The sequence below is a fragment of the Crinia signifera genome, chromosome 7 (assembly GCF_055691185.1).
Source record: "Crinia signifera chromosome 7, ASM5569118v1, whole genome shotgun sequence".
NCBI lineage: Eukaryota > Metazoa > Chordata > Amphibia > Anura > Myobatrachidae > Crinia > Crinia signifera.
The window spans coordinates 106,665,943-106,687,068 of NC_139223.1; the positions used below are offsets into that span (position 1 = coordinate 106,665,943).

Sequence of the window (21,126 nt, forward strand, 5' to 3'; positions counted from 1 at the left end):
TTTTGCTTACTGAAAAAAATCATGTGTTGGTAATGTAAAAAGACCTACAGGACATGATATTAGCAGGGGATCTTAAATTAAAATACTAAAGAGGCTCAACACTGTTTAGCTGCCAAAAGCAGTTGGAATTGGGCCTAAACAGTGTGGTAAGTCTTTAGGTGATGGCTATTGTGTATGTTTGACCTCTTCTAAATGTCTGTGCTGGCAATAAAAAGAAAAAGTTTCCAATTTAAATAGATAGAGAATAAAAACAATTTGCCAGTAATGTGAAAAAACCTACAGCACCTGGTGTTCACATGTGGTCTCCCACCCAATTACTAACCAGGCCCAACACTTCTTAGCTTCCAAGATCAGACGAGATTGGGGCTATCCAATGTGGTATGGCTGTAGGTGAGATACAGGCACTTTTTTGCCCTCTTCTACTTATATCACCAGGTAAGCTAATAAAAAAGTTTCCTAACTGTTTTGGCTTAATTAAAAAAATCATGTTTTGGTAATGTAAAAAGACCTACAGGACATGATATTAGCAGGGGATCTTAAATTAAACTACTAAAGAGGCTCAACACTGTTTAGCTGCCAAAAGCAGTTGGAATTGGGCCTAAACAGTGTGGTAAGTCTTTAGGTGATGGCTATTGTGTCTGTTTGACCTCTTACAAATGTCTCTACAGGCAATAAAAAGAAAAAGTTTCCAATTTAAATAGCTAGAGAATAAAAACAATTTGCCAGTAATGTGAAAAAACCTACAGCACCTGGTGTTCCCATGTGGTCTCCCACCCAAGTACTAACCAGGCCAAACACTGCTTAGCTTCCAAGATCAGACGAGATTGGGCATATCCAATGTGGTATGGCTGTAGGTGAGATACAGGCACTTTTTTGCCCTCTTCTACTTCTATCACCAGGTAAGCTAATAAAAAAGTTTCGTAACTGTTTTTGCTTACTGAAAAAAATCATGTGTTGGCAATGTAAAAAGACCTACAGGACATGATATTAGCAGGGGATCTTAAATTAAACGACTAAAGAGGCTCAACACTGTTTAGCTGCCAAAAGCAGTTGGAATTGGGCCTAAACAGTGTGGTAAGTCTTTAGGTGATGGCTATTGTGTATGTTTGACCTCTGCTAAATGTCTGTGCTGGCAATAAAAAGAAAAAGTTTCCAATTTAAATAGATAGAGAATAAAAACAATTTGCCAGTAATGTGAAAAAACCTACAACACCTGGTGTTCCCATGTGGTCTCCCACCCAAGTACTAACCAGGCCCAACACTGCTTAGCTTCCAAGATCAGATGAGATTGGCCCTATCCAATGTGGTATAGCTGTAGGTGAGATACATGCACTTTTTTGCCCTCTTCTACTTCTATCACCAGGTAAGCTAATAAAAAAAGTTTCCTAACTGTTTTGGCTTAATGAAAAAAATCATGTTTTGGTAATGTAAAAAGACCTACAGGACATGATATTAGCAGGGGATCTTAAATGAAACAACTAAAGAGGCTCATACACTGTTTAGCTGCCAAAAGCAGTTGGAATTGGGCCTAAACAGTGTGGTAAGTCTTTAGGTGATGGCTATTGTGTCTGTTTGACCTCTTCCAAATGTCTGTACTGGCAATAAAAAGAAAAAGTTTCCAATTTAAATAGCTAGAGAATAAAAACAATTTGCCAGTAATGTGAAAAAACCTACAGCACCAGGTGTTCCCATGTGGTCTCCCACCCAAGTACTAACCAGGCCCAACACTGCTTAGCTTCCAAGATCAGACGAGATTGGGCCTATCCAATGTGGTATGGCTGTAGGTGAGATACATGCTCTTTTTTGCCCTCTTCTCTTCTATCACCAGGTAAGCTAATAAAAAAGCTTCCTAACTGTTTTTGCTTACTGAAAAAAATCATGTGTTGGTAATGTAAAAAGACCTACAGGACATGATATTAGCAGGGGATCTTAAATTAAAATACTAAAGAGGCTCAACACTGTTTAGCTGCCAAAAGCAGTTGGAATTGGGCCTAAACAGTGTGGTAAGTCTTTAGGTGATGGCTATTGTGTATGTTTGACCTCTTCTAAATGTCTGTGCTGGCAATAAAAAGAAAAAGTTTCCAATTTAAATAGATAGAGAATAAAAACAATTTGCCAGTAATGTGAAAAAACCTACAGCACCAGGTGTTCCCATGTGGTCTCCCACCCAAGTACTAACCAGGCCCAACACTGCTTAGCTTCCAAGATCAGACGAGATTGGGCCTATCCAATGTGGTATGGCTGTAGGTGAGATACATGCTCTTTTTTGACCTCTTCTCTTCTATCACCAGGTAAGCTAATAAAAAAGCTTCCTAACTGTTTTTGCTTACTGAAAAAAATCATGTGTTGGTAATGTAAAAAGACCTACAGGACATGATATTAGCAGGGGATCTTAAATTAAACTACTAAAGAGGCTTAACACTGTTTAGCTGCCAAAAGCAGTTGGAATTGGGCCTAAACAGTGTGGTAAGTCTTTAGGTGATGGCTATTGTGTCTGTTTGACCTCTTACAAATGTCTCTACAGGCAATAAAAAGAAAAAGTTTCCAATTTAAATAGCTAGAGAATAAAAACAATTTGCCAGTAATGTGAAAAAACCTACAGCACCTGGTGTTCCCATGTTGTCTCCCACCCAAGTACTAACCAGGCCCAACACTGCTTAGCTTCCAAGATCAGACGAGATTGGGCATATCCAATGTGGTATGGCTGTAGGTGAGATACAGGCACTTTTTTGCCCTCTTCTACTTCTATCACCAGGTAAGCTAATAAAAAAGTTTCGTAACTGTTTTTGCTTACTGAAAAAAATCATGTGTTGGCAATGTAAAAAGACCTACAGGACATGATATTAGCAGGGGATCTTAAATTAAACTACTAAAGAGGCTCAACACTGTTTAGCTGCCAAAAGCAGTTGGAATTGGGCCTAAACAGTGTGGTAAGTCTTTAGGTGATGGCTATTGTGTATGTTTGACCTCTTCTAAATGTCTGTGCTGGCAATAAAAAGAAAAAGTTTCCAATTTAAATAGATAGAGAATAAAAACAATTTGCCAGTAACGTGAAAAAACCTACAGCACCTGGTGTTCCCATGTGGTCTCCCACCCAAGTACTAACCAGGCCAAACACTGCTTAGCTTCCAAGATCAGACGAGATTGGGCATATCCAATGTGGTATGGCTGTAGGTGAGATACAGGCACTTTTTTGCCCTCTTCTACTTCTATCACCAGGTAAGCTAATAAAAAAGTTTCGTAACTGTTTTTGCTTACTTAAAAAAATCATGTGTTGGCAATGTAAAAAGACCTACAGGACATGATATTAGCAGGGGATCTTAAATTAAACGACTAAAGAGGCTCAACACTGTTTAGCTGCCAAAAGCAGTTGGAATTGGGCCTAAACAGTGTGGTAAGTCTTTAGGTGATGGCTATTGTGTATGTTTGACCTCTGCTAAATGTCTGTGCTGGCAATAAAAAGAAAAAGTTTCCAATTTAAATAGATAGAGAATAAAAACAATTTGCCAGTAATGTGAAAAAACCTACAACACCTGGTGTTCCCATGTGGTCTCCCACCCAAGTACTAACCAGGCCCAACACTGCTTAGCTTCCAAGATCAGATGAGATTGGCCCTATCCAATGTGGTATGGCTGTAGGTGAGATACATGCACTTTTTTGCCCTCTTCTACTTCTATCACCAGGTAAGCTAATAAAAAAAGTTTCCTAACTGTTTTGGCTTAATGAAAAAAATCATGTTTTGGTAATGTAAAAAGACCTACAGGACATGATATTAGCAGGGGATCTTAAATGAAACAACTAAAGAGGCTCATACACTGTTTAGCTGCCAAAAGCAGTTGGAATTGGGCCTAAACAGTGTGGTAAGTCTTTAGGTGATGGCTATTGTGTCTGTTTGACCTCTTACAAATGTCTCTACAAGCAATAAAAAGAAAAAGTTTCCAATTTAAATAGCTAGAGAATAAAAACAATTTGCCAGTAATGTGAAAAAACCTACAGCACCTGGTGTTCCCATGTGGTCTCCCACCCAAGTACTAACCAGGCCCAACACTGCTTAGCTTCCAAGATCAGATGAGATTGGGCCTATCCAATGTGGTATGGCTGTAGGTGAGATACATGCACTTTTTTGCCCTCTTCTACTTCTATCACCAGGTAAGCTAATAAAAAAGCTTCGTAACTGTTTTTGCTTACTGAAAAAAATCATGTGTTGGCAATGTAAAAAGACCTACAGGACATGATATTAGCAGGGGATCTTAAATTAAACGACTAAAGAGGCTCAACACTGTTTAGCTGCCAAAAGCAGTTGGAATTGGGCCTAAACAGTGTGGTAAGTCTTTAGGTGATGGCTATTGTGTATGTTTGACCTCTTCTAAATGTCTGTGCTGGCAATAAAAAGAAAAAGTTTCCAATTTAAATAGATAGAGAATAAAAACAATTTGCCAGTAATGTGAAAAAACCTACAGCACCTGGTGTTCCCATGTGGTCTCCCACCCAAGTACTAACCAAGCCCAACACTGCTTAGCTTCCAAGATCAGATGAGATTGGGCCTATCCAATGTGGTATGGCTGTAGGTGAGATACATGCTCTTTTTTGCCCTCTTCTCTTCTATCACCAGGTAAGCTAATAAAAAAGCTTCCTAACTGTTTTTGCTTACTGAAAAAAATCATGTGTTGGTAATGTAAAAAGACCTACAGGACATGATATTAGCAGGGGATCTTAAATTAAAATACTAAAGAGGCTCAACACTGTTTAGCTGCCAAAAGCAGTTGGAATTGGGCCTAAACAGTGTGGTAAGTCTTTAGGTGATGGCTATTGTGTATGTTTGACCTCTTCTAAATGTCTGTGCTGGCAATAAAAAGAAAAAGTTTCCAATTTAAATAGATAGAGAATAAAAACAATTTGCCAGTAATGTGAAAAAACCTACAGCACCTGGTGTTCACATGTGGTCTCCCACCCAATTACTAACCAGGCCCAACACTTCTTAGCTTCCAAGATCAGACGAGATTGGGGCTATCCAATGTGGTATGGCTGTAGGTGAGATACAGGCACTTTTTTGCCCTCTTCTACTTATATCACCAGGTAAGCTAATAAAAAAGTTTCCTAACTGTTTTGGCTTAATTAAAAAAATCATGTTTTGGTAATGTAAAAAGACCTACAGGACATGATATTAGCAGGGGATCTTAAATTAAACTACTAAAGAGGCTCAACACTGTTTAGCTGCCAAAAGCAGTTGGAATTGGGCCTAAACAGTGTGGTAAGTCTTTAGGTGATGGCTATTGTGTCTGTTTGACCTCTTACAAATGTCTCTACAGGCAATAAAAAGAAAAAGTTTCCAATTTAAATAGCTAGAGAATAAAAACAATTTGCCAGTAATGTGAAAAAACCTACAGCACCTGGTGTTCCCATGTGGTCTCCCACCCAAGTACTAACCAGGCCAAACACTGCTTAGCTTCCAAGATCAGACGAGATTGGGCATATCCAATGTGGTATGGCTGTAGGTGAGATACAGGCACTTTTTTGCCCTCTTCTACTTCTATCACCAGGTAAGCTAATAAAAAAGTTTCGTAACTGTTTTTGCTTACTGAAAAAAATCATGTGTTGGCAATGTAAAAAGACCTACAGGACATGATATTAGCAGGGGATCTTAAATTAAACGACTAAAGAGGCTCAACACTGTTTAGCTGCCAAAAGCAGTTGGAATTGGGCCTAAACAGTGTGGTAAGTCTTTAGGTGATGGCTATTGTGTATGTTTGACCTCTGCTAAATGTCTGTGCTGGCAATAAAAAGAAAAAGTTTCCAATTTAAATAGATAGAGAATAAAAACAATTTGCCAGTAATGTGAAAAAACCTACAACACCTGGTGTTCCCATGTGGTCTCCCACCCAAGTACTAACCAGGCCCAACACTGCTTAGCTTCCAAGATCAGATGAGATTGGCCCTATCCAATGTGGTATGGCTGTAGGTGAGATACATGCACTTTTTTGCCCTCTTCTACTTCTATCACCAGGTAAGCTAATAAAAAAGTTTCCTAACTGTTTTGGCTTAATGAAAAAAATCATGTTTTGGTAATGTAAAAAGACCTACAGGACATGATATTAGCAGGGGATCTTAAATGAAACAACTAAAGAGGCTCATACACTGTTTAGCTGCCAAAAGCAGTTGGAATTGGGCCTAAACAGTGTGGTAAGTCTTTAGGTGATGGCTATTGTGTCTGTTTGACCTCTTCCAAATGTCTGTACTGGCAATAAAAAGAAAAAGTTTCCAATTTAAATAGCTAGAGAATAAAAACAATTTGCCAGTAATGTGAAAAAACCTACAGCACCAGGTGTTCCCATGTGGTCTCCCACCCAAGTACTAACCAGGCCCAACACTGCTTAGCTTCCAAGATCAGACGAGATTGGGCCTATCCAATGTGGTATGGCTGTAGGTGAGATACATGCTCTTTTTTGCCCTCTTCTCTTCTATCACCAGGTAAGCTAATAAAAAAGCTTCCTAACTGTTTTTGCTTACTGAAAAAAATCATGTGTTGGTAATGTAAAAAGACCTACAGGACATGATATTAGCAGGGGATCTTAAATTAAAATACTAAAGAGGCTCAACACTGTTTAGCTGCCAAAAGCAGTTGGAATTGGGCCTAAACAGTGTGGTAAGTCTTTAGGTGATGGCTATTGTGTATGTTTGACCTCTTCTAAATGTCTGTGCTGGCAATAAAAAGAAAAAGTTTCCAATTTAAATAGATAGAGAATAAAAACAATTTGCCAGTAATGTGAAAAAACCTACAGCACCAGGTGTTCCCATGTGGTCTCCCACCCAAGTACTAACCAGGCCCAACACTGCTTAGCTTCCAAGATCAGACGAGATTGGGCCTATCCAATGTGGTATGGCTGTAGGTGAGATACATGCTCTTTTTTGACCTCTTCTCTTCTATCACCAGGTAAGCTAATAAAAAAGCTTCCTAACTGTTTTTGCTTACTGAAAAAAATCATGTGTTGGTAATGTAAAAAGACCTACAGGACATGATATTAGCAGGGGATCTTAAATTAAACTACTAAAGAGGCTTAACACTGTTTAGCTGCCAAAAGCAGTTGGAATTGGGCCTAAACAGTGTGGTAAGTCTTTAGATGATGGCTATTGTGTCTGTTTGACCTCTTACAAATGTCTCTACAGGCAATAAAAAGAAAAAGTTTCCAATTTAAATAGCTAGAGAATAAAAACAATTTGCCAGTAATGTGAAAAAACCTACAGCACCAGGTGTTCCCATGTGGTCTCCCACCCAAGTACTAACCAGGCCCAACACTGCTTAGCTTCCAAGATCAGACGAGATTGGGCCTATCCAATGTGGTATGGCTGTAGGTGAGATACATGCTCTTTTTTGCCCTCTTCTCTTCTATCACCAGGTAAGCTAATAAAAAAGCTTCCTAACTGTTTTTGCTTACTGAAAAAAATCATGTGTTGGTAATGTAAAAAGACCTACAGGACATGATATTAGCAGGGGATCTTAAATTAAAATACTAAAGAGGCTCAACACTGTTTAGCTGCCAAAAGCAGTTGGAATTGGGCCTAAACAGTGTGGTAAGTCTTTAGGTGATGGCTATTGTGTATGTTTGACCTCTTCTAAATGTCTGTGCTGGCAATAAAAAGAAAAAGTTTCCAATTTAAATAGATAGAGAATAAAAACAATTTGCCAGTAATGTGAAAAAACCTACAGCACCAGGTGTTCCCATGTGGTCTCCCACCCAAGTACTAACCAGGCCCAACACTGCTTAGCTTCCAAGATCAGACGAGATTGGGCCTATCCAATGTGGTATGGCTGTAGGTGAGATACATGCTCTTTTTTGACCTCTTCTCTTCTATCACCAGGTAAGCTAATAAAAAAGCTTCCTAACTGTTTTTGCTTACTGAAAAAAATCATGTGTTGGTAATGTAAAAAGACCTACAGGACATGATATTAGCAGGGGATCTTAAATTAAACTACTAAAGAGGCTTAACACTGTTTAGCTGCCAAAAGCAGTTGGAATTGGGCCTAAACAGTGTGGTAAGTCTTTAGATGATGGCTATTGTGTCTGTTTGACCTCTTACAAATGTCTCTACAGGCAATAAAAAGAAAAAGTTTCCAATTTAAATAGCTAGAGAATAAAAACAATTTGCCAGTAATGTGAAAAAACCTACAGCACCTGGTGTTCCCATGTTGTCTCCCACCCAAGTACTAACCAGGCCCAACACTGCTTAGCTTCCAAGATCAGACGAGATTGGGCATATCCAATGTGGTATGGCTGTAGGTGAGATACAGGCACTTTTTTGCCCTCTTCTACTTCTATCACCAGGTAAGCTAATAAAAAAGTTTCGTAACTGTTTTTGCTTACTGAAAAAAATCATGTGTTGGCAATGTAAAAAGACCTACAGGACATGATATTAGCAGGGGATCTTAAATTAAACGACTAAAGAGGCTCAACACTGTTTAGCTGCCAAAAGCAGTTGGAATTGGGCCTAAACAGTGTGGTAAGTCTTTAGGTGATGGCTATTGTGTATGTTTGACCTCTGCTAAATGTCTGTGCTGGCAATAAAAAGAAAAAGTTTCCAATTTAAATAGATAGAGAATAAAAACAATTTGCCAGTAATGTGAAAAAACCTACAACACCTGGTGTTCCCATGTGGTCTCCCACCCAAGTACTAACCAGGCCCAACACTGCTTAGCTTCCAAGATCAGATGAGATTGGCCCTATCCAATGTGGTATGGCTGTAGGTGAGATACATGCACTTTTTTGCCCTCTTCTACTTCTATCACCAGGTAAGCTAATAAAAAAAGTTTCCTAACTGTTTTGGCTTAATGAAAAAAATCATGTTTTGGTAATGTAAAAAGACCTACAGGACATGATATTAGCAGGGGATCTTAAATGAAACAACTAAAGAGGCTCATACACTGTTTAGCTGCCAAAAGCAGTTGGAATTGGGCCTAAACAGTGTGGTAAGTCTTTAGGTGATGGCTATTGTGTCTGTTTGACCTCTTACAAATGTCTCTACAAGCAATAAAAAGAAAAAGTTTCCAATTTAAATAGCTAGAGAATAAAAACAATTTGCCAGTAATGTGAAAAAACCTACAGCACCTGGTGTTCCCATGTGGTCTCCCACCCAAGTACTAACCAGGCCCAACACTGCTTAGCTTCCAAGATCAGATGAGATTGGGCCTATCCAATGTGGTATGGCTGTAGGTGAGATACATGCACTTTTTTGCCCTCTTCTACTTCTATCACCAGGTAAGCTAATAAAAAAGCTTCGTAACTGTTTTTGCTTACTGAAAAAAATCATGTGTTGGCAATGTAAAAAGACCTACAGGACATGATATTAGCAGGGGATCTTAAATTAAACGACTAAAGAGGCTCAACACTGTTTAGCTGCCAAAAGCAGTTGGAATTGGGCCTAAACAGTGTGGTAAGTCTTTAGGTGATGGCTATTGTGTATGTTTGACCTCTTCTAAATGTCTGTGCTGGCAATAAAAAGAAAAAGTTTCCAATTTAAATAGATAGAGAATAAAAACAATTTGCCAGTAATGTGAAAAAACCTACAGCACCTGGTGTTCCCATGTGGTCTCCCACCCAAGTACTAACCAAGCCCAACACTGCTTAGCTTCCAAGATCAGATGAGATTGGGCCTATCCAATGTGGTATGGCTGTAGGTGAGATACATGCTCTTTTTTGCCCTCTTCTCTTCTATCACCAGGTAAGCTAATAAAAAAGCTTCCTAACTGTTTTTGCTTACTGAAAAAAATCATGTGTTGGTAATGTAAAAAGACCTACAGGACATGATATTAGCAGGGGATCTTAAATTAAAATACTAAAGAGGCTCAACACTGTTTAGCTGCCAAAAGCAGTTGGAATTGGGCCTAAACAGTGTGGTAAGTCTTTAGGTGATGGCTATTGTGTATGTTTGACCTCTTCTAAATGTCTGTGCTGGCAATAAAAAGAAAAAGTTTCCAATTTAAATAGATAGAGAATAAAAACAATTTGCCAGTAATGTGAAAAAACCTACAGCACCTGGTGTTCACATGTGGTCTCCCACCCAATTACTAACCAGGCCCAACACTTCTTAGCTTCCAAGATCAGACGAGATTGGGGCTATCCAATGTGGTATGGCTGTAGGTGAGATACAGGCACTTTTTTGCCCTCTTCTACTTATATCACCAGGTAAGCTAATAAAAAAGTTTCCTAACTGTTTTGGCTTAATTAAAAAAATCATGTTTTGGTAATGTAAAAAGACCTACAGGACATGATATTAGCAGGGGATCTTAAATTAAACTACTAAAGAGGCTCAACACTGTTTAGCTGCCAAAAGCAGTTGGAATTGGGCCTAAACAGTGTGGTAAGTCTTTAGGTGATGGCTATTGTGTCTGTTTGACCTCTTACAAATGTCTCTACAGGCAATAAAAAGAAAAAGTTTCCAATTTAAATAGCTAGAGAATAAAAACAATTTGCCAGTAATGTGAAAAAACCTACAGCACCTGGTGTTCCCATGTGGTCTCCCACCCAAGTACTAACCAGGCCAAACACTGCTTAGCTTCCAAGATCAGACGAGATTGGGCATATCCAATGTGGTATGGCTGTAGGTGAGATACAGGCACTTTTTTGCCCTCTTCTACTTCTATCACCAGGTAAGCTAATAAAAAAGTTTCGTAACTGTTTTTGCTTACTGAAAAAAATCATGTGTTGGCAATGTAAAAAGACCTACAGGACATGATATTAGCAGGGGATCTTAAATTAAACGACTAAAGAGGCTCAACACTGTTTAGCTGCCAAAAGCAGTTGGAATTGGGCCTAAACAGTGTGGTAAGTCTTTAGGTGATGGCTATTGTGTATGTTTGACCTCTGCTAAATGTCTGTGCTGGCAATAAAAAGAAAAAGTTTCCAATTTAAATAGATAGAGAATAAAAACAATTTGCCAGTAATGTGAAAAAACCTACAACACCTGGTGTTCCCATGTGGTCTCCCACCCAAGTACTAACCAGGCCCAACACTGCTTAGCTTCCAAGATCAGATGAGATTGGCCCTATCCAATGTGGTATGGCTGTAGGTGAGATACATGCACTTTTTTGCCCTCTTCTACTTCTATCACCAGGTAAGCTAATAAAAAAAGTTTCCTAACTGTTTTGGCTTAATGAAAAAAATCATGTTTTGGTAATGTAAAAAGACCTACAGGACATGATATTAGCAGGGGATCTTAAATGAAACAACTAAAGAGGCTCATACACTGTTTAGCTGCCAAAAGCAGTTGGAATTGGGCCTAAACAGTGTGGTAAGTCTTTAGGTGATGGCTATTGTGTCTGTTTGACCTCTTCCAAATGTCTGTACTGGCAATAAAAAGAAAAAGTTTCCAATTTAAATAGCTAGAGAATAAAAACAATTTGCCAGTAATGTGAAAAAACCTACAGCACCAGGTGTTCCCATGTGGTCTCCCACCCAAGTACTAACCAGGCCCAACACTGCTTAGCTTCCAAGATCAGACGAGATTGGGCCTATCCAATGTGGTATGGCTGTAGGTGAGATACATGCTCTTTTTTGCCCTCTTCTCTTCTATCACCAGGTAAGCTAATAAAAAAGCTTCCTAACTGTTTTTGCTTACTGAAAAAAATCATGTGTTGGTAATGTAAAAAGACCTACAGGACATGATATTAGCAGGGGATCTTAAATTAAAATACTAAAGAGGCTCAACACTGTTTAGCTGCCAAAAGCAGTTGGAATTGGGCCTAAACAGTGTGGTAAGTCTTTAGGTGATGGCTATTGTGTATGTTTGACCTCTTCTAAATGTCTGTGCTGGCAATAAAAAGAAAAAGTTTCCAATTTAAATAGATAGAGAATAAAAACAATTTGCCAGTAATGTGAAAAAACCTACAGCACCAGGTGTTCCCATGTGGTCTCCCACCCAAGTACTAACCAGGCCCAACACTGCTTAGCTTCCAAGATCAGACGAGATTGGGCCTATCCAATGTGGTATGGCTGTAGGTGAGATACATGCTCTTTTTTGACCTCTTCTCTTCTATCACCAGGTAAGCTAATAAAAAAGCTTCCTAACTGTTTTTGCTTACTGAAAAAAATCATGTGTTGGTAATGTAAAAAGACCTACAGGACATGATATTAGCAGGGGATCTTAAATTAAACTACTAAAGAGGCTTAACACTGTTTAGCTGCCAAAAGCAGTTGGAATTGGGCCTAAACAGTGTGGTAAGTCTTTAGGTGATGGCTATTGTGTCTGTTTGACCTCTTACAAATGTCTCTACAGGCAATAAAAAGAAAAAGTTTCCAATTTAAATAGCTAGAGAATAAAAACAATTTGCCAGTAATGTGAAAAAACCTACAGCACCTGGTGTTCCCATGTTGTCTCCCACCCAAGTACTAACCAGGCCCAACACTGCTTAGCTTCCAAGATCAGACGAGATTGGGCATATCCAATGTGGTATGGCTGTAGGTGAGATACAGGCACTTTTTTGCCCTCTTCTACTTCTATCACCAGGTAAGCTAATAAAAAAGTTTCGTAACTGTTTTTGCTTACTGAAAAAAATCATGTGTTGGCAATGTAAAAAGACCTACAGGACATGATATTAGCAGGGGATCTTAAATTAAACTACTAAAGAGGCTCAACACTGTTTAGCTGCCAAAAGCAGTTGGAATTGGGCCTAAACAGTGTGGTAAGTCTTTAGGTGATGGCTATTGTGTATGTTTGACCTCTTCTAAATGTCTGTGCTGGCAATAAAAAGAAAAAGTTTCCAATTTAAATAGATAGAGAATAAAAACAATTTGCCAGTAACGTGAAAAAACCTACAGCACCTGGTGTTCCCATGTGGTCTCCCAGCCAAGTACTAACCAGGCCCAACACTGCGTAGCTTCCAAGATCAGACGAGATTGGGCCTATCCAATGTGGTATGGCTGTAGGTGAGATACATGCACTTTTTTGCCCTCTTCTACTTCTATCACCAGGTAAGCTAATAAAAAAGTTTCCTAACTGTTTTGGCTTAATGAAAAAAATCATGTTTTGGTAATGTAAAAAGACCTACAGGACATTATATTAGCAGGGGATCTTAAATGAAACTACTAAAGAGGCTCATACACTGTTTAGCTGCCAAAAGCAGTTGGAATTGGGCCTAAACAGTGTGGTAAGTCTTTAGGTGATGGCTATTGTGTCTGTTTGACCTCTTCCAAATGTCTGTACTGGCAATAAAAAGAAAAAGTTTCCAATTTAAATAGCTAGAGAATAAAAACAATTTGCCAGTAATGTGAAAAAAACCTACAGCACCAGGTGTTCCCATGTGGTCTCCCACCCAAGTACTAACCAGGCCCAACACTGCTTAGCTTCCAAGATCAGACGAGATTGGGCCTATCCAATGTGGTATGGCTGTAGGTGAGATACATGCTCTTTTTTGCCCTCTTCTCTTCTATCACCAGGTAAGCTAATAAAAAAGCTTCCTAACTGTTTTTGCTTACTGAAAAAAATCATGTGTTGGTAATGTAAAAAGACCTACAGGACATGATATTAGCAGGGGATCTTAAATTAAACTACTAAAGAGGCTCAACACTGTTTAGCTGCCAAAAGCAGTTGGAATTGGGCCTAAACAGTGTGGTAAGTCTTTAGGTGATGGCTATTGTGTCTGTTTGACCTCTTACAAATGTCTCTACAGGCAATAAAAAGAAAAAGTTTCCAATTTAAATAGCTAGAGAATAAAAACAATTTGCCAGTAATGTGAAAAAACCTACAGCACCTGGTGTTCCCATGTGGTCTCCCACCCAAGTACAAACCAGGCCCAACACTGCTTAGCTTCCAAGATCAGACGAGATTGGGCATATCAAATGTGGTATGGCTGTAGGTGAGATACAGGCACTTTTTTGCCCTCTTCTACTTCTATCACCAGGTAAGCTAATAAAAAAGTTTCGTAACTGTTTTTGCTTACTGAAAAAAATCATGTGTTGGCAATGTAAAAAGACCTACAGGACATGATATTAGCAGGGGATCTTAAATTAAACGACTAAAGAGGCTCAACACTGTTTAGCTGCCAAAAGCAGTTGGAATTGGGCCTAAACAGTGTGGTAAGTCTTTAGGTGATGGCTATTGTGTATGTTTGACCTCTTCTAAATGTCTGTGCTGGCAATAAAAAGAAAAAGTTTCCAATTTAAATAGATAGAGAATAAAAACAATTTGCCAGTAATGTGAAAAAACCTACAGCACCTGGTGTTCCCATGTGGTCTCCCACCCAAGTACTAACCAGGCCCAACACTGCTTAGCTTCCAAGATCAGGCCTATCCAATGTGGTATGGCTGTAGGTGAGATACATGCTCTTTTTTGCCCTCTTCTACTTATATCACCAGGTAAGCTAATAAAAAAGTTTCCTAACTGTTTTGGCTTAATTAAAAAAATCATGTTTTGGTAATGTAAAAAGACCTACAGGACATGATATTAGCAGGGGATCTTAAATGAAACTACTAAAGAGGCTCATACACTGTTTAGCTGCCAAAAGCAGTTGGAATTGGGCCTAAACAGTGTGGTAAGTCTTTAGGTGATGGCTATTGTGTCTGTTTGACCTCTTCCAAATGTCTGTACTGGCAATAAAAAGAAAAAGTTTCCAATTTAAATAGCTAGAGAATAAAAACAATTTGCCAGTAATGTGAAAAAAACCTACAGCACCAGGTGTTCCCATGTGGTCTCCCACCAAAGTACTAACCAGGCCCAACACTGCTTAGCTTCCAAGATCAGACGAGATTGGGCCTATCCAATGTGGTATGGCTGTAGGTGAGATACATGCTCTTTTTTGCCCTCTTCTCTTCTATCACCAGGTAAGCTAATAAAAAAGCTTCCTAACTGTTTTTGCTTACTGAAAAAAATCATGTGTTAGTAATGTAAAAAGACCTACAGGACATGATATTAGCAGGGGATCTTAAATTAAACTACTAAAGAGGCTCAACACTGTTTAGCTGCCAAAAGCAGTTGGAATTGGGCCTAAACAGTGTGGTAAGTCTTTAGGTGATGGCTATTGTGTCTGTTTGACCTCTTACAAATGTCTCTACAGGCAATAAAAAGAAAAAGTTTCCAATTTAAATAGCTAGAGAATAAAAACAATTTGCCAGTAATGTGAAAAAACCTACAGCACCTGGTGTTCCCATGTGGTCTCCCACCTAAATACTAACCAGGCCCAACACTGCTTAGCTTCCAAGATCAGACGAGATTGGGCATATCCAATGTGGTATGGCTGTAGGTGAGATACAGGCACTTTTTTGCCCTCTTCTACTTCTATCACCAGGTAAGCTAATAAAAAAGTTTCGTAACTGTTTTTGCTTACTGAAAAAAATCATGTGTTGGCAATGTAAAAAGACCTACAGGACATGATATTAGCAGGGGATCTTAAATTAAACTACTAAAGAGGCTCAACACTGTTTAGCTGCCAAAAGCAGTTGGAATTGGGCCTAAACAGTGTGGTAAGTCTTTAGGTGATGGCTATTGTGTATGTTTGACCTCTTCTAAATGTCTGTGCTGGCAATAAAAAGAAAAAGTTTCCAATTTAAATAGATAGAGAATAAAAACAATTTGCCAGTAATGTGAAAAAAACTACAGCACCTGGTGTTCCCATGTGGTCTCCCACCCAAGTACTAACCAGGCCCAACACTGCTTAGCTTCCAAGATCAGACGAGATTGGGCCTATCCAATGTGGTATGGCTGTAGGTGAGATACATGCACTTTTTTGCCCTCTTCTACTTCTATCACCAGGTAAGCTAATAAAAAAGTTTCCTACCTGTTTTGGCTTAATGAAAAAAATCATGTTTTGGTAATGTAAAAAGACCTACAGGACATGATATTAGCAGGGGATCTTAAATGAAACTACTAAAGAGGCTCATACACTGTTTAGCTGCCAAAAGCAGTTGGAATTGGGCCTAAACAGTGTGGTAAGTCTTTAGGTGATGGCTATTGTGTCTGTTTGACCTCTTACAAATGTCTCTACAGGCAATAAAAAGAAAAAGTTTCCAATTTAAATAGCTAGAGAATAAAAACAATTTGCCAGTAATGTGAAAAAACCTACAGCACCTGGTGTTCCCATGTGGTCTCCCACCTAAATACTAACCAGGCCCAACACTGCTTAGCTTCCAAGATCAGACGAGATTGGGCATATCCAATGTGGTATGGCTGTAGGTGAGATACAGGCACTTTTTTGCCCTCTTCTACTTCTATCACCAGGTAAGCTAATAAAAAAGTTTCGTAACTGTTTTTGCTTACTGAAAAAAATCATGTGTTGGCAATGTAAAAAGACCTACAGGACATGATATTAGCAGGGGATCTTAAATGAAACTACTAAAGAGGCTCATACACTGTTTAGCTGCCAAAAGCAGTTGGAATTGGGCCTAAACAGTGTGGTAAGTCTTTAGGTGATGGCTATTGTGTCTGTTTGACCTCTTACAAATGTCTCTACAGGCAATAAAAAGAAAAAGTTTCCAATTTAAATAGCTAGAGAATAAAAACAATTTGCCAGTAATGTGAAAAAACCTACAGCACCTGGTGTTCCCATGTGGTCTCCCACCTAAATACTAACCAGGCCCAACACTGCTTAGCTTCCAAGATCAGACGAGATTGGGCATATCCAATGTGGTATGGCTGTAGGTGAGATACAGGCACTTTTTTGCCCTCTTCTACTTCTATCACCAGGTAAGCTAATAAAAAAGTTTCGTAACTGTTTTTGCTTACTGAAAAAAATCATGTGTTGGCAATGTAAAAAGACCTACAGGACATGATATTAGCAGGGGATCTTAAATTAAACTACTAAAGAGGCTCAACACTGTTTAGCTGCCAAAAGCAGTTGGAATTGGGCCTAAACAGTGTGGTAAGTCTTTAGGTGATGGCTATTGTGTATGTTTGACCTCTTCTAAATGACTGTGCTGGCAATAAAAAGAAAAAGTTTCCAATTTAAATAGATAGAGAATAAAAACAATTTGCCAGTAATGTGAAAAAAACTACAGCACCTGGTGTTCCCATGTGGTCTCCCACCCAAGTACTAACCAGGCCCAACACTGCTTAGCTTCCAAGATCAGACGAGATTGGGCCTATCCAATGTGGTATGGCTGTAGGTGAGATACATGCACTTTTTTGCCCTCTTCTACTTCTATCACCAGGTAAGCTAATAAAAAAGTTTCCTACCTGTTTTGGCTTAATGAAAAAAATCATGTTTTGGTAATGTAAAAAGACCTACAGGACATGATATTAGCAGGGGATCTTAAATGAAACTACTAATGAGGCTCATACACTGTTTAGCTGCCAAAAGCAGTTGGAATTGGGCCTAAACAGTGTGGTAAGTCTTTAGGTGATGGCTATTGTGTCTGTTTGACCTCTTCCAAATGTCTGTACTGGCAATAAAAAGAAAAAGTTTCCAATTTAAATAGCTAGAGAATAAAAACAATTTGCCAGTAATGTGAAAAAACCTACAGCACCAGGTGTTCCCATGTGGTCTCCCACCCAAGTACTAACCAGGCCCAACACTGCTTAGCTTCCAAGATCAGACGAGATTGGGCCTATCCAATGTGGCATGGCTGTAGGTGAGATACATGCTCTTTTTTGACCTCTTCTCTTCTATCACCAGGTAAGCTAATAAAAAAGTTTCCTAACTGTTTTGGCTTAATGAAAAAAATCATGTTTTGGTAATGTAAAAAGACCTACAGGACATGATATTAGCAGGGGATCTTAAATGAAACTACTAAAGAGGCTTATACACTGTTTAGCTGCCAAAAGCAGTTGGAATTGGGCCTAAACAGTGTGGTAAGTCTTTAGGTGATGGCTATTGTGTCTGTTTGACCTCTTCCAAATGTCTGTACTGGCAATAAAAAGAAAAAGTTTCCAATTTAAATAGCTAGAGAATAAAAACAATTTGCCAGTAATATGAAAAAACCTACAGCACCAGGTGTTCCCATGTGGTCTCCCACCCAAGTACTAAAAAGGCCCAACACTGCTTAGCTTCCAAGATCAGACGAGATTGGGCCTATCCAATGTGGTATGGCTGTAGGTGAGATACATGCTCTTTTTTGCCCTCTTCTCTTCTATCACCAGGTAAGCTAATAAAAAAGCTTCCTAACTGTTTTTGCTTACTGAAAAAAATCATGTGTTGGTAATGTAAAAAGACCTACAGGACATGATATTAGCAGGGGATCTTAAATTAAACTACTAAAGAGGCTCAACACTGTTTAGCTGCCAAAAGCAGTTGGAATTGGGCCTAAACAGTGTGGTAAGTCTTTAGGTGATGGCTATTGTGTCTGTTTGACCTCTTACAAATGTCTCTACAGGCAATAAAAAGAAAAAGTTTCCAATTTAAATAGCTAGAGAATAAAAACAATTTGCCAGTAATGTGAAAAAACCTACAGCACCTGGTGTTCCCATGTGGTCTCCCACCCAAGTACTAACCAGGCCCAACACTGCTTAGCTTCCAAGATCAGACGAGATTGGACATATCCAATGTGGTATGGCTGTAGATGAGATACATACACTTTTTTGCCCTCTTCTACTTCTATCACCAGGTAAGCTAATAAAAAAGTTTCGTAACTGTTTTTGCTTACTGAAAAAAATCATGTGTTGGCAATGTAAAAAGACCTACAGGACATGATATTAGCAGGGGATCTTAAATAAACTACTAAAGAGGCTCAACACTGTTTAGCTGCCAAAAGCAGTTGGAATTGGGCCTAAACAGTGTGGTAAGTCTTTAGGTGATGGCTATTGTGTATGTTTGACCTCTTCTAAATGTCTGTGCTGGCAATAAAAAGAAAAAGTTTCCAATTTAAATAGATAGAGAATAAAAAAAAATTGCCAGTAATGTGAAAAAACCTACAGCACCTGGTGTTCCCATGTGGTCTCCCACCCAAGTACTAACCAGGGCCAACACTGCTTAGCTTCCAAGATCAGACGAGATTGGGCCTATCCAATGTGGTATGGCTGTAGGTGAGATACCTGCACTTTTTTTGCCCTCTTCTACTTCTATCACCAGGTAAGCTAATTAAAAAGTTTCCTAACTGTTTTGGCTTAATGAAAAAAATCATGTTTTGGTAATGTAAAAAGACCTACAGGACATGATATTAGCAGGGGATCTTAAATGAAACTACTAAAGAGGCTCATACACTGTTTAGCTGCCAAAAGCAGTTGGAATTGGGCCTAAACAGTGTGGTAAGTCTTTAGGTGATGGCTATTGTGTCTGTTTGACCTCTTCCAAATGTCTGTACTGGCAATAAATAGAAAAAGTTTCCAATTTAAATAGCTAGAGAATAAAAACAATTTGCCAGTAATGTGAAAAAACCTACAGCACCAGTTGTTCCCATGTGGTCTCCCACCCAAGTACTAACCAGGCCCAACACTGCTTAGCTTCCAAGATCAGACGAGATTGGGCCTATCTAATGTGGTATGGCTGTAGGTGAGATACATGCACTTTTTTGCCCTCTTCTACTTCTATCACCAGGTAAGCTAATAAAAAAGTTTCCTAACTGTTTTGGCTTAATTAAAAAAATCATGTTTTGGTAATGTAAAAAGACCTACAGGACATGATATTAGCAGGGGATCTTAAATGAAACTACTAAAGAGGCTCATACACTGTTTAGCTGCCAAAAGCAGTTGGAATTGGGCCTAAACAGTGTGGTAAGTCTTTAGGTGATGGCTATTGTGTCTGTTTGACCTCTTCCAAATGTCTGTACTGGCAATAAAAAGAAAAAGTTTCCAATTTAAATAGCTAGAGAATAAAAACAATTTGCCAGTAATGTGAAAAAACCTACAGCACCAGGTGTTCCCATGTGGTCTCCCACCAAAGTACTAACCAGGCCCAACACTGCTTAGCTTCCAAGATCAGACGAGATTGGGCCTATCCAATGTGGTATGGCTGTAGGTGAGATACATGCTCTTTTTTGCCCTCTTCTCTTCTATCACCAGGTAAGCTAATAAAAAAGCTTCCTAACTGTTTTTGCTTACTGAAAAAAATCATGTGTTGGTAATGTAAAAAGACCTACAGGACATGATATTAGCAGGGGATCTTAAATTAAAATACTAAAGAGGCTCAACACTGTTTAGCTGCCAAAAGCAGTTGGAATTGGGCCTAAACAGTGTGGTAAGTCTTTAGGTGATGGCTATTGTGTCTGTTTGACCTCTTACAAATGTCTCTACAGGCAATAAAAAGAAAAAGTTTCCAATTTAAATAGCTAGAGAATAAAAACAATTTGCCAGTAATGTGAAAAAAACTACAGCACCTGGTGTTCCCATGTGGTCTCCCACCCAAGTACTAACCAGGCCCAACACTGCTTAGCTTCCAAGATCAGACGAGATTGGGCATATCCAATGTGGTAAGGCTGTAGGTGAGATACAGGCACTTTTTTGCCCTCTTCTACTTCTATCACCAGGTAAGCTAATAAAAAAGTTTCGTAACTGTTTTTGCTTACTGAAAAAAATCATGTGTTGGCAATGTAAAAAGACCTACAGGACATGATATTAGCAGGGGATCTTAAATTAAACTACTAAAGAGGCTCAACACTGTTGCTGCCAAAAGCAGTTGGAATTGGGCCTAAACAGTGTGGTAAGTCCTTAGGTGATGGCTATTGTGTATGTTTGACCTCTTCTAAATGTCTGTGCTGGCAATAAAAAGAAAAAGTTTCCAATTTAAATAGATAGAGAATAAAAACAATTTGCCAGTAATGTGAAAAAACCTACAGCACCTGCTGTTCCCATGTGGTCTCCCACCCAACTACTAACCAGGCCCAACACTGCTTAGCTTCCAAGATCAGACGAGATTGGGCCTATCCAATGTGGTATGGCTGTAGGTGAGATACATGCACTTTTTTGCCCTCTTCTACTTCTATCACCAGGTAAGCTAATAAAAAAGTTTCCTAACTGTTTTGGCTTAATGAAAAAAATCATGTTTTGGTAATGTAAAAAGACCTACAGGACATGATATTAGCAGGGGATCTTAAATGAAACTACTAAAGAGGCTCATACACTGTTTAGCTGCCAAAAGCAGTTGGAATTGGGCCTAAACGGTGTGGTAAGTCTTTAGGTGATGGCTATTGTGTCTGTTTGACCTCTTCCAAATGTCTGTACTGGCAATAAAAAGAAAAAGTTTCCAATTTAAATAGCTAGAGAATAAAAACA

At 38.9% G+C, this 21,126-nt stretch overlaps 41 non-coding genes and 4 pseudogenes across 41 annotated transcripts; all 45 read right to left on the reverse strand.

Moving 5' to 3' along the window:
- Nucleotides 1–273: 273 nt before the first annotated feature.
- On the reverse strand, nucleotides 274–392 carry LOC146025042 (5S ribosomal RNA; annotated as a pseudogene).
- A 345-nt stretch (nucleotides 393–737) lies between these two features.
- Nucleotides 738–856, reverse strand: LOC146023144 (5S ribosomal RNA). The gene has a single exon (XR_014452571.1). It is a non-coding gene; the product is annotated as a 5S ribosomal RNA (ribosomal RNA).
- Nucleotides 857–1,201: 345 nt separating this feature from the next.
- Nucleotides 1,202–1,320, reverse strand: LOC146024438 (5S ribosomal RNA). Its single transcript, XR_014453819.1, has one exon. It is a non-coding gene; the product is annotated as a 5S ribosomal RNA (ribosomal RNA).
- Nucleotides 1,321–1,667: 347 nt separating this feature from the next.
- LOC146022250 (5S ribosomal RNA) lies at nucleotides 1,668–1,786 on the reverse strand. The gene has a single exon (XR_014451715.1). It is a non-coding gene; the product is annotated as a 5S ribosomal RNA (ribosomal RNA).
- Nucleotides 1,787–2,130: 344 nt separating this feature from the next.
- LOC146022251 (5S ribosomal RNA) lies at nucleotides 2,131–2,249 on the reverse strand. The gene has a single exon (XR_014451716.1). It is a non-coding gene; the product is annotated as a 5S ribosomal RNA (ribosomal RNA).
- Nucleotides 2,250–2,593: 344 nt separating this feature from the next.
- Nucleotides 2,594–2,712, reverse strand: LOC146023526 (5S ribosomal RNA). Its single transcript, XR_014452940.1, has one exon. It is a non-coding gene; the product is annotated as a 5S ribosomal RNA (ribosomal RNA).
- Nucleotides 2,713–3,057: 345 nt separating this feature from the next.
- LOC146023145 (5S ribosomal RNA) lies at nucleotides 3,058–3,176 on the reverse strand. The gene has a single exon (XR_014452572.1). It is a non-coding gene; the product is annotated as a 5S ribosomal RNA (ribosomal RNA).
- A 345-nt stretch (nucleotides 3,177–3,521) lies between these two features.
- LOC146024027 (5S ribosomal RNA) lies at nucleotides 3,522–3,640 on the reverse strand. Its single transcript, XR_014453424.1, has one exon. It is a non-coding gene; the product is annotated as a 5S ribosomal RNA (ribosomal RNA).
- Nucleotides 3,641–3,987: 347 nt separating this feature from the next.
- Nucleotides 3,988–4,106, reverse strand: LOC146021513 (5S ribosomal RNA). Its single transcript, XR_014450996.1, has one exon. It is a non-coding gene; the product is annotated as a 5S ribosomal RNA (ribosomal RNA).
- A 345-nt stretch (nucleotides 4,107–4,451) lies between these two features.
- On the reverse strand, nucleotides 4,452–4,570 carry LOC146022695 (5S ribosomal RNA). Its single transcript, XR_014452140.1, has one exon. It is a non-coding gene; the product is annotated as a 5S ribosomal RNA (ribosomal RNA).
- A 344-nt stretch (nucleotides 4,571–4,914) lies between these two features.
- LOC146025043 (5S ribosomal RNA) lies at nucleotides 4,915–5,033 on the reverse strand (annotated as a pseudogene).
- Nucleotides 5,034–5,378: 345 nt separating this feature from the next.
- On the reverse strand, nucleotides 5,379–5,497 carry LOC146023146 (5S ribosomal RNA). The gene has a single exon (XR_014452573.1). It is a non-coding gene; the product is annotated as a 5S ribosomal RNA (ribosomal RNA).
- A 345-nt stretch (nucleotides 5,498–5,842) lies between these two features.
- LOC146024028 (5S ribosomal RNA) lies at nucleotides 5,843–5,961 on the reverse strand. Its single transcript, XR_014453425.1, has one exon. It is a non-coding gene; the product is annotated as a 5S ribosomal RNA (ribosomal RNA).
- Nucleotides 5,962–6,307: 346 nt separating this feature from the next.
- Nucleotides 6,308–6,426, reverse strand: LOC146022252 (5S ribosomal RNA). Its single transcript, XR_014451717.1, has one exon. It is a non-coding gene; the product is annotated as a 5S ribosomal RNA (ribosomal RNA).
- Nucleotides 6,427–6,770: 344 nt separating this feature from the next.
- Nucleotides 6,771–6,889, reverse strand: LOC146022253 (5S ribosomal RNA). The gene has a single exon (XR_014451718.1). It is a non-coding gene; the product is annotated as a 5S ribosomal RNA (ribosomal RNA).
- A 344-nt stretch (nucleotides 6,890–7,233) lies between these two features.
- LOC146022255 (5S ribosomal RNA) lies at nucleotides 7,234–7,352 on the reverse strand. The gene has a single exon (XR_014451720.1). It is a non-coding gene; the product is annotated as a 5S ribosomal RNA (ribosomal RNA).
- A 344-nt stretch (nucleotides 7,353–7,696) lies between these two features.
- LOC146022256 (5S ribosomal RNA) lies at nucleotides 7,697–7,815 on the reverse strand. Its single transcript, XR_014451721.1, has one exon. It is a non-coding gene; the product is annotated as a 5S ribosomal RNA (ribosomal RNA).
- A 344-nt stretch (nucleotides 7,816–8,159) lies between these two features.
- LOC146023527 (5S ribosomal RNA) lies at nucleotides 8,160–8,278 on the reverse strand. Its single transcript, XR_014452941.1, has one exon. It is a non-coding gene; the product is annotated as a 5S ribosomal RNA (ribosomal RNA).
- A 345-nt stretch (nucleotides 8,279–8,623) lies between these two features.
- LOC146024030 (5S ribosomal RNA) lies at nucleotides 8,624–8,742 on the reverse strand. Its single transcript, XR_014453427.1, has one exon. It is a non-coding gene; the product is annotated as a 5S ribosomal RNA (ribosomal RNA).
- A 347-nt stretch (nucleotides 8,743–9,089) lies between these two features.
- On the reverse strand, nucleotides 9,090–9,208 carry LOC146021514 (5S ribosomal RNA). The gene has a single exon (XR_014450997.1). It is a non-coding gene; the product is annotated as a 5S ribosomal RNA (ribosomal RNA).
- A 345-nt stretch (nucleotides 9,209–9,553) lies between these two features.
- Nucleotides 9,554–9,672, reverse strand: LOC146022696 (5S ribosomal RNA). The gene has a single exon (XR_014452141.1). It is a non-coding gene; the product is annotated as a 5S ribosomal RNA (ribosomal RNA).
- Nucleotides 9,673–10,016: 344 nt separating this feature from the next.
- On the reverse strand, nucleotides 10,017–10,135 carry LOC146025044 (5S ribosomal RNA; annotated as a pseudogene).
- Nucleotides 10,136–10,480: 345 nt separating this feature from the next.
- LOC146023147 (5S ribosomal RNA) lies at nucleotides 10,481–10,599 on the reverse strand. Its single transcript, XR_014452574.1, has one exon. It is a non-coding gene; the product is annotated as a 5S ribosomal RNA (ribosomal RNA).
- A 345-nt stretch (nucleotides 10,600–10,944) lies between these two features.
- On the reverse strand, nucleotides 10,945–11,063 carry LOC146024031 (5S ribosomal RNA). Its single transcript, XR_014453428.1, has one exon. It is a non-coding gene; the product is annotated as a 5S ribosomal RNA (ribosomal RNA).
- Nucleotides 11,064–11,410: 347 nt separating this feature from the next.
- On the reverse strand, nucleotides 11,411–11,529 carry LOC146022257 (5S ribosomal RNA). The gene has a single exon (XR_014451722.1). It is a non-coding gene; the product is annotated as a 5S ribosomal RNA (ribosomal RNA).
- A 344-nt stretch (nucleotides 11,530–11,873) lies between these two features.
- LOC146022258 (5S ribosomal RNA) lies at nucleotides 11,874–11,992 on the reverse strand. The gene has a single exon (XR_014451723.1). It is a non-coding gene; the product is annotated as a 5S ribosomal RNA (ribosomal RNA).
- Nucleotides 11,993–12,336: 344 nt separating this feature from the next.
- Nucleotides 12,337–12,455, reverse strand: LOC146023528 (5S ribosomal RNA). The gene has a single exon (XR_014452942.1). It is a non-coding gene; the product is annotated as a 5S ribosomal RNA (ribosomal RNA).
- Nucleotides 12,456–12,800: 345 nt separating this feature from the next.
- Nucleotides 12,801–12,919, reverse strand: LOC146024271 (5S ribosomal RNA). The gene has a single exon (XR_014453657.1). It is a non-coding gene; the product is annotated as a 5S ribosomal RNA (ribosomal RNA).
- A 347-nt stretch (nucleotides 12,920–13,266) lies between these two features.
- On the reverse strand, nucleotides 13,267–13,385 carry LOC146022259 (5S ribosomal RNA). Its single transcript, XR_014451724.1, has one exon. It is a non-coding gene; the product is annotated as a 5S ribosomal RNA (ribosomal RNA).
- A 344-nt stretch (nucleotides 13,386–13,729) lies between these two features.
- On the reverse strand, nucleotides 13,730–13,848 carry LOC146022826 (5S ribosomal RNA). The gene has a single exon (XR_014452267.1). It is a non-coding gene; the product is annotated as a 5S ribosomal RNA (ribosomal RNA).
- A 345-nt stretch (nucleotides 13,849–14,193) lies between these two features.
- On the reverse strand, nucleotides 14,194–14,302 carry LOC146025175 (5S ribosomal RNA; annotated as a pseudogene).
- A 347-nt stretch (nucleotides 14,303–14,649) lies between these two features.
- LOC146022643 (5S ribosomal RNA) lies at nucleotides 14,650–14,768 on the reverse strand. The gene has a single exon (XR_014452090.1). It is a non-coding gene; the product is annotated as a 5S ribosomal RNA (ribosomal RNA).
- Nucleotides 14,769–15,112: 344 nt separating this feature from the next.
- Nucleotides 15,113–15,231, reverse strand: LOC146022729 (5S ribosomal RNA). Its single transcript, XR_014452173.1, has one exon. It is a non-coding gene; the product is annotated as a 5S ribosomal RNA (ribosomal RNA).
- A 345-nt stretch (nucleotides 15,232–15,576) lies between these two features.
- On the reverse strand, nucleotides 15,577–15,695 carry LOC146023206 (5S ribosomal RNA). The gene has a single exon (XR_014452630.1). It is a non-coding gene; the product is annotated as a 5S ribosomal RNA (ribosomal RNA).
- A 346-nt stretch (nucleotides 15,696–16,041) lies between these two features.
- LOC146022730 (5S ribosomal RNA) lies at nucleotides 16,042–16,160 on the reverse strand. The gene has a single exon (XR_014452174.1). It is a non-coding gene; the product is annotated as a 5S ribosomal RNA (ribosomal RNA).
- Nucleotides 16,161–16,506: 346 nt separating this feature from the next.
- Nucleotides 16,507–16,625, reverse strand: LOC146022732 (5S ribosomal RNA). Its single transcript, XR_014452176.1, has one exon. It is a non-coding gene; the product is annotated as a 5S ribosomal RNA (ribosomal RNA).
- Nucleotides 16,626–16,970: 345 nt separating this feature from the next.
- On the reverse strand, nucleotides 16,971–17,089 carry LOC146023207 (5S ribosomal RNA). Its single transcript, XR_014452631.1, has one exon. It is a non-coding gene; the product is annotated as a 5S ribosomal RNA (ribosomal RNA).
- Nucleotides 17,090–17,435: 346 nt separating this feature from the next.
- LOC146023285 (5S ribosomal RNA) lies at nucleotides 17,436–17,554 on the reverse strand. The gene has a single exon (XR_014452708.1). It is a non-coding gene; the product is annotated as a 5S ribosomal RNA (ribosomal RNA).
- A 345-nt stretch (nucleotides 17,555–17,899) lies between these two features.
- On the reverse strand, nucleotides 17,900–18,018 carry LOC146024615 (5S ribosomal RNA). Its single transcript, XR_014453987.1, has one exon. It is a non-coding gene; the product is annotated as a 5S ribosomal RNA (ribosomal RNA).
- Nucleotides 18,019–18,362: 344 nt separating this feature from the next.
- LOC146022913 (5S ribosomal RNA) lies at nucleotides 18,363–18,481 on the reverse strand. The gene has a single exon (XR_014452349.1). It is a non-coding gene; the product is annotated as a 5S ribosomal RNA (ribosomal RNA).
- Nucleotides 18,482–18,825: 344 nt separating this feature from the next.
- Nucleotides 18,826–18,944, reverse strand: LOC146023854 (5S ribosomal RNA). Its single transcript, XR_014453256.1, has one exon. It is a non-coding gene; the product is annotated as a 5S ribosomal RNA (ribosomal RNA).
- Nucleotides 18,945–19,291: 347 nt separating this feature from the next.
- On the reverse strand, nucleotides 19,292–19,410 carry LOC146024308 (5S ribosomal RNA). Its single transcript, XR_014453693.1, has one exon. It is a non-coding gene; the product is annotated as a 5S ribosomal RNA (ribosomal RNA).
- A 346-nt stretch (nucleotides 19,411–19,756) lies between these two features.
- LOC146022644 (5S ribosomal RNA) lies at nucleotides 19,757–19,875 on the reverse strand. The gene has a single exon (XR_014452091.1). It is a non-coding gene; the product is annotated as a 5S ribosomal RNA (ribosomal RNA).
- Nucleotides 19,876–20,219: 344 nt separating this feature from the next.
- Nucleotides 20,220–20,338, reverse strand: LOC146023091 (5S ribosomal RNA). The gene has a single exon (XR_014452520.1). It is a non-coding gene; the product is annotated as a 5S ribosomal RNA (ribosomal RNA).
- Nucleotides 20,339–20,681: 343 nt separating this feature from the next.
- Nucleotides 20,682–20,800, reverse strand: LOC146024362 (5S ribosomal RNA). The gene has a single exon (XR_014453746.1). It is a non-coding gene; the product is annotated as a 5S ribosomal RNA (ribosomal RNA).
- Between the last annotated feature and the right edge of the window lie 326 nt (nucleotides 20,801–21,126).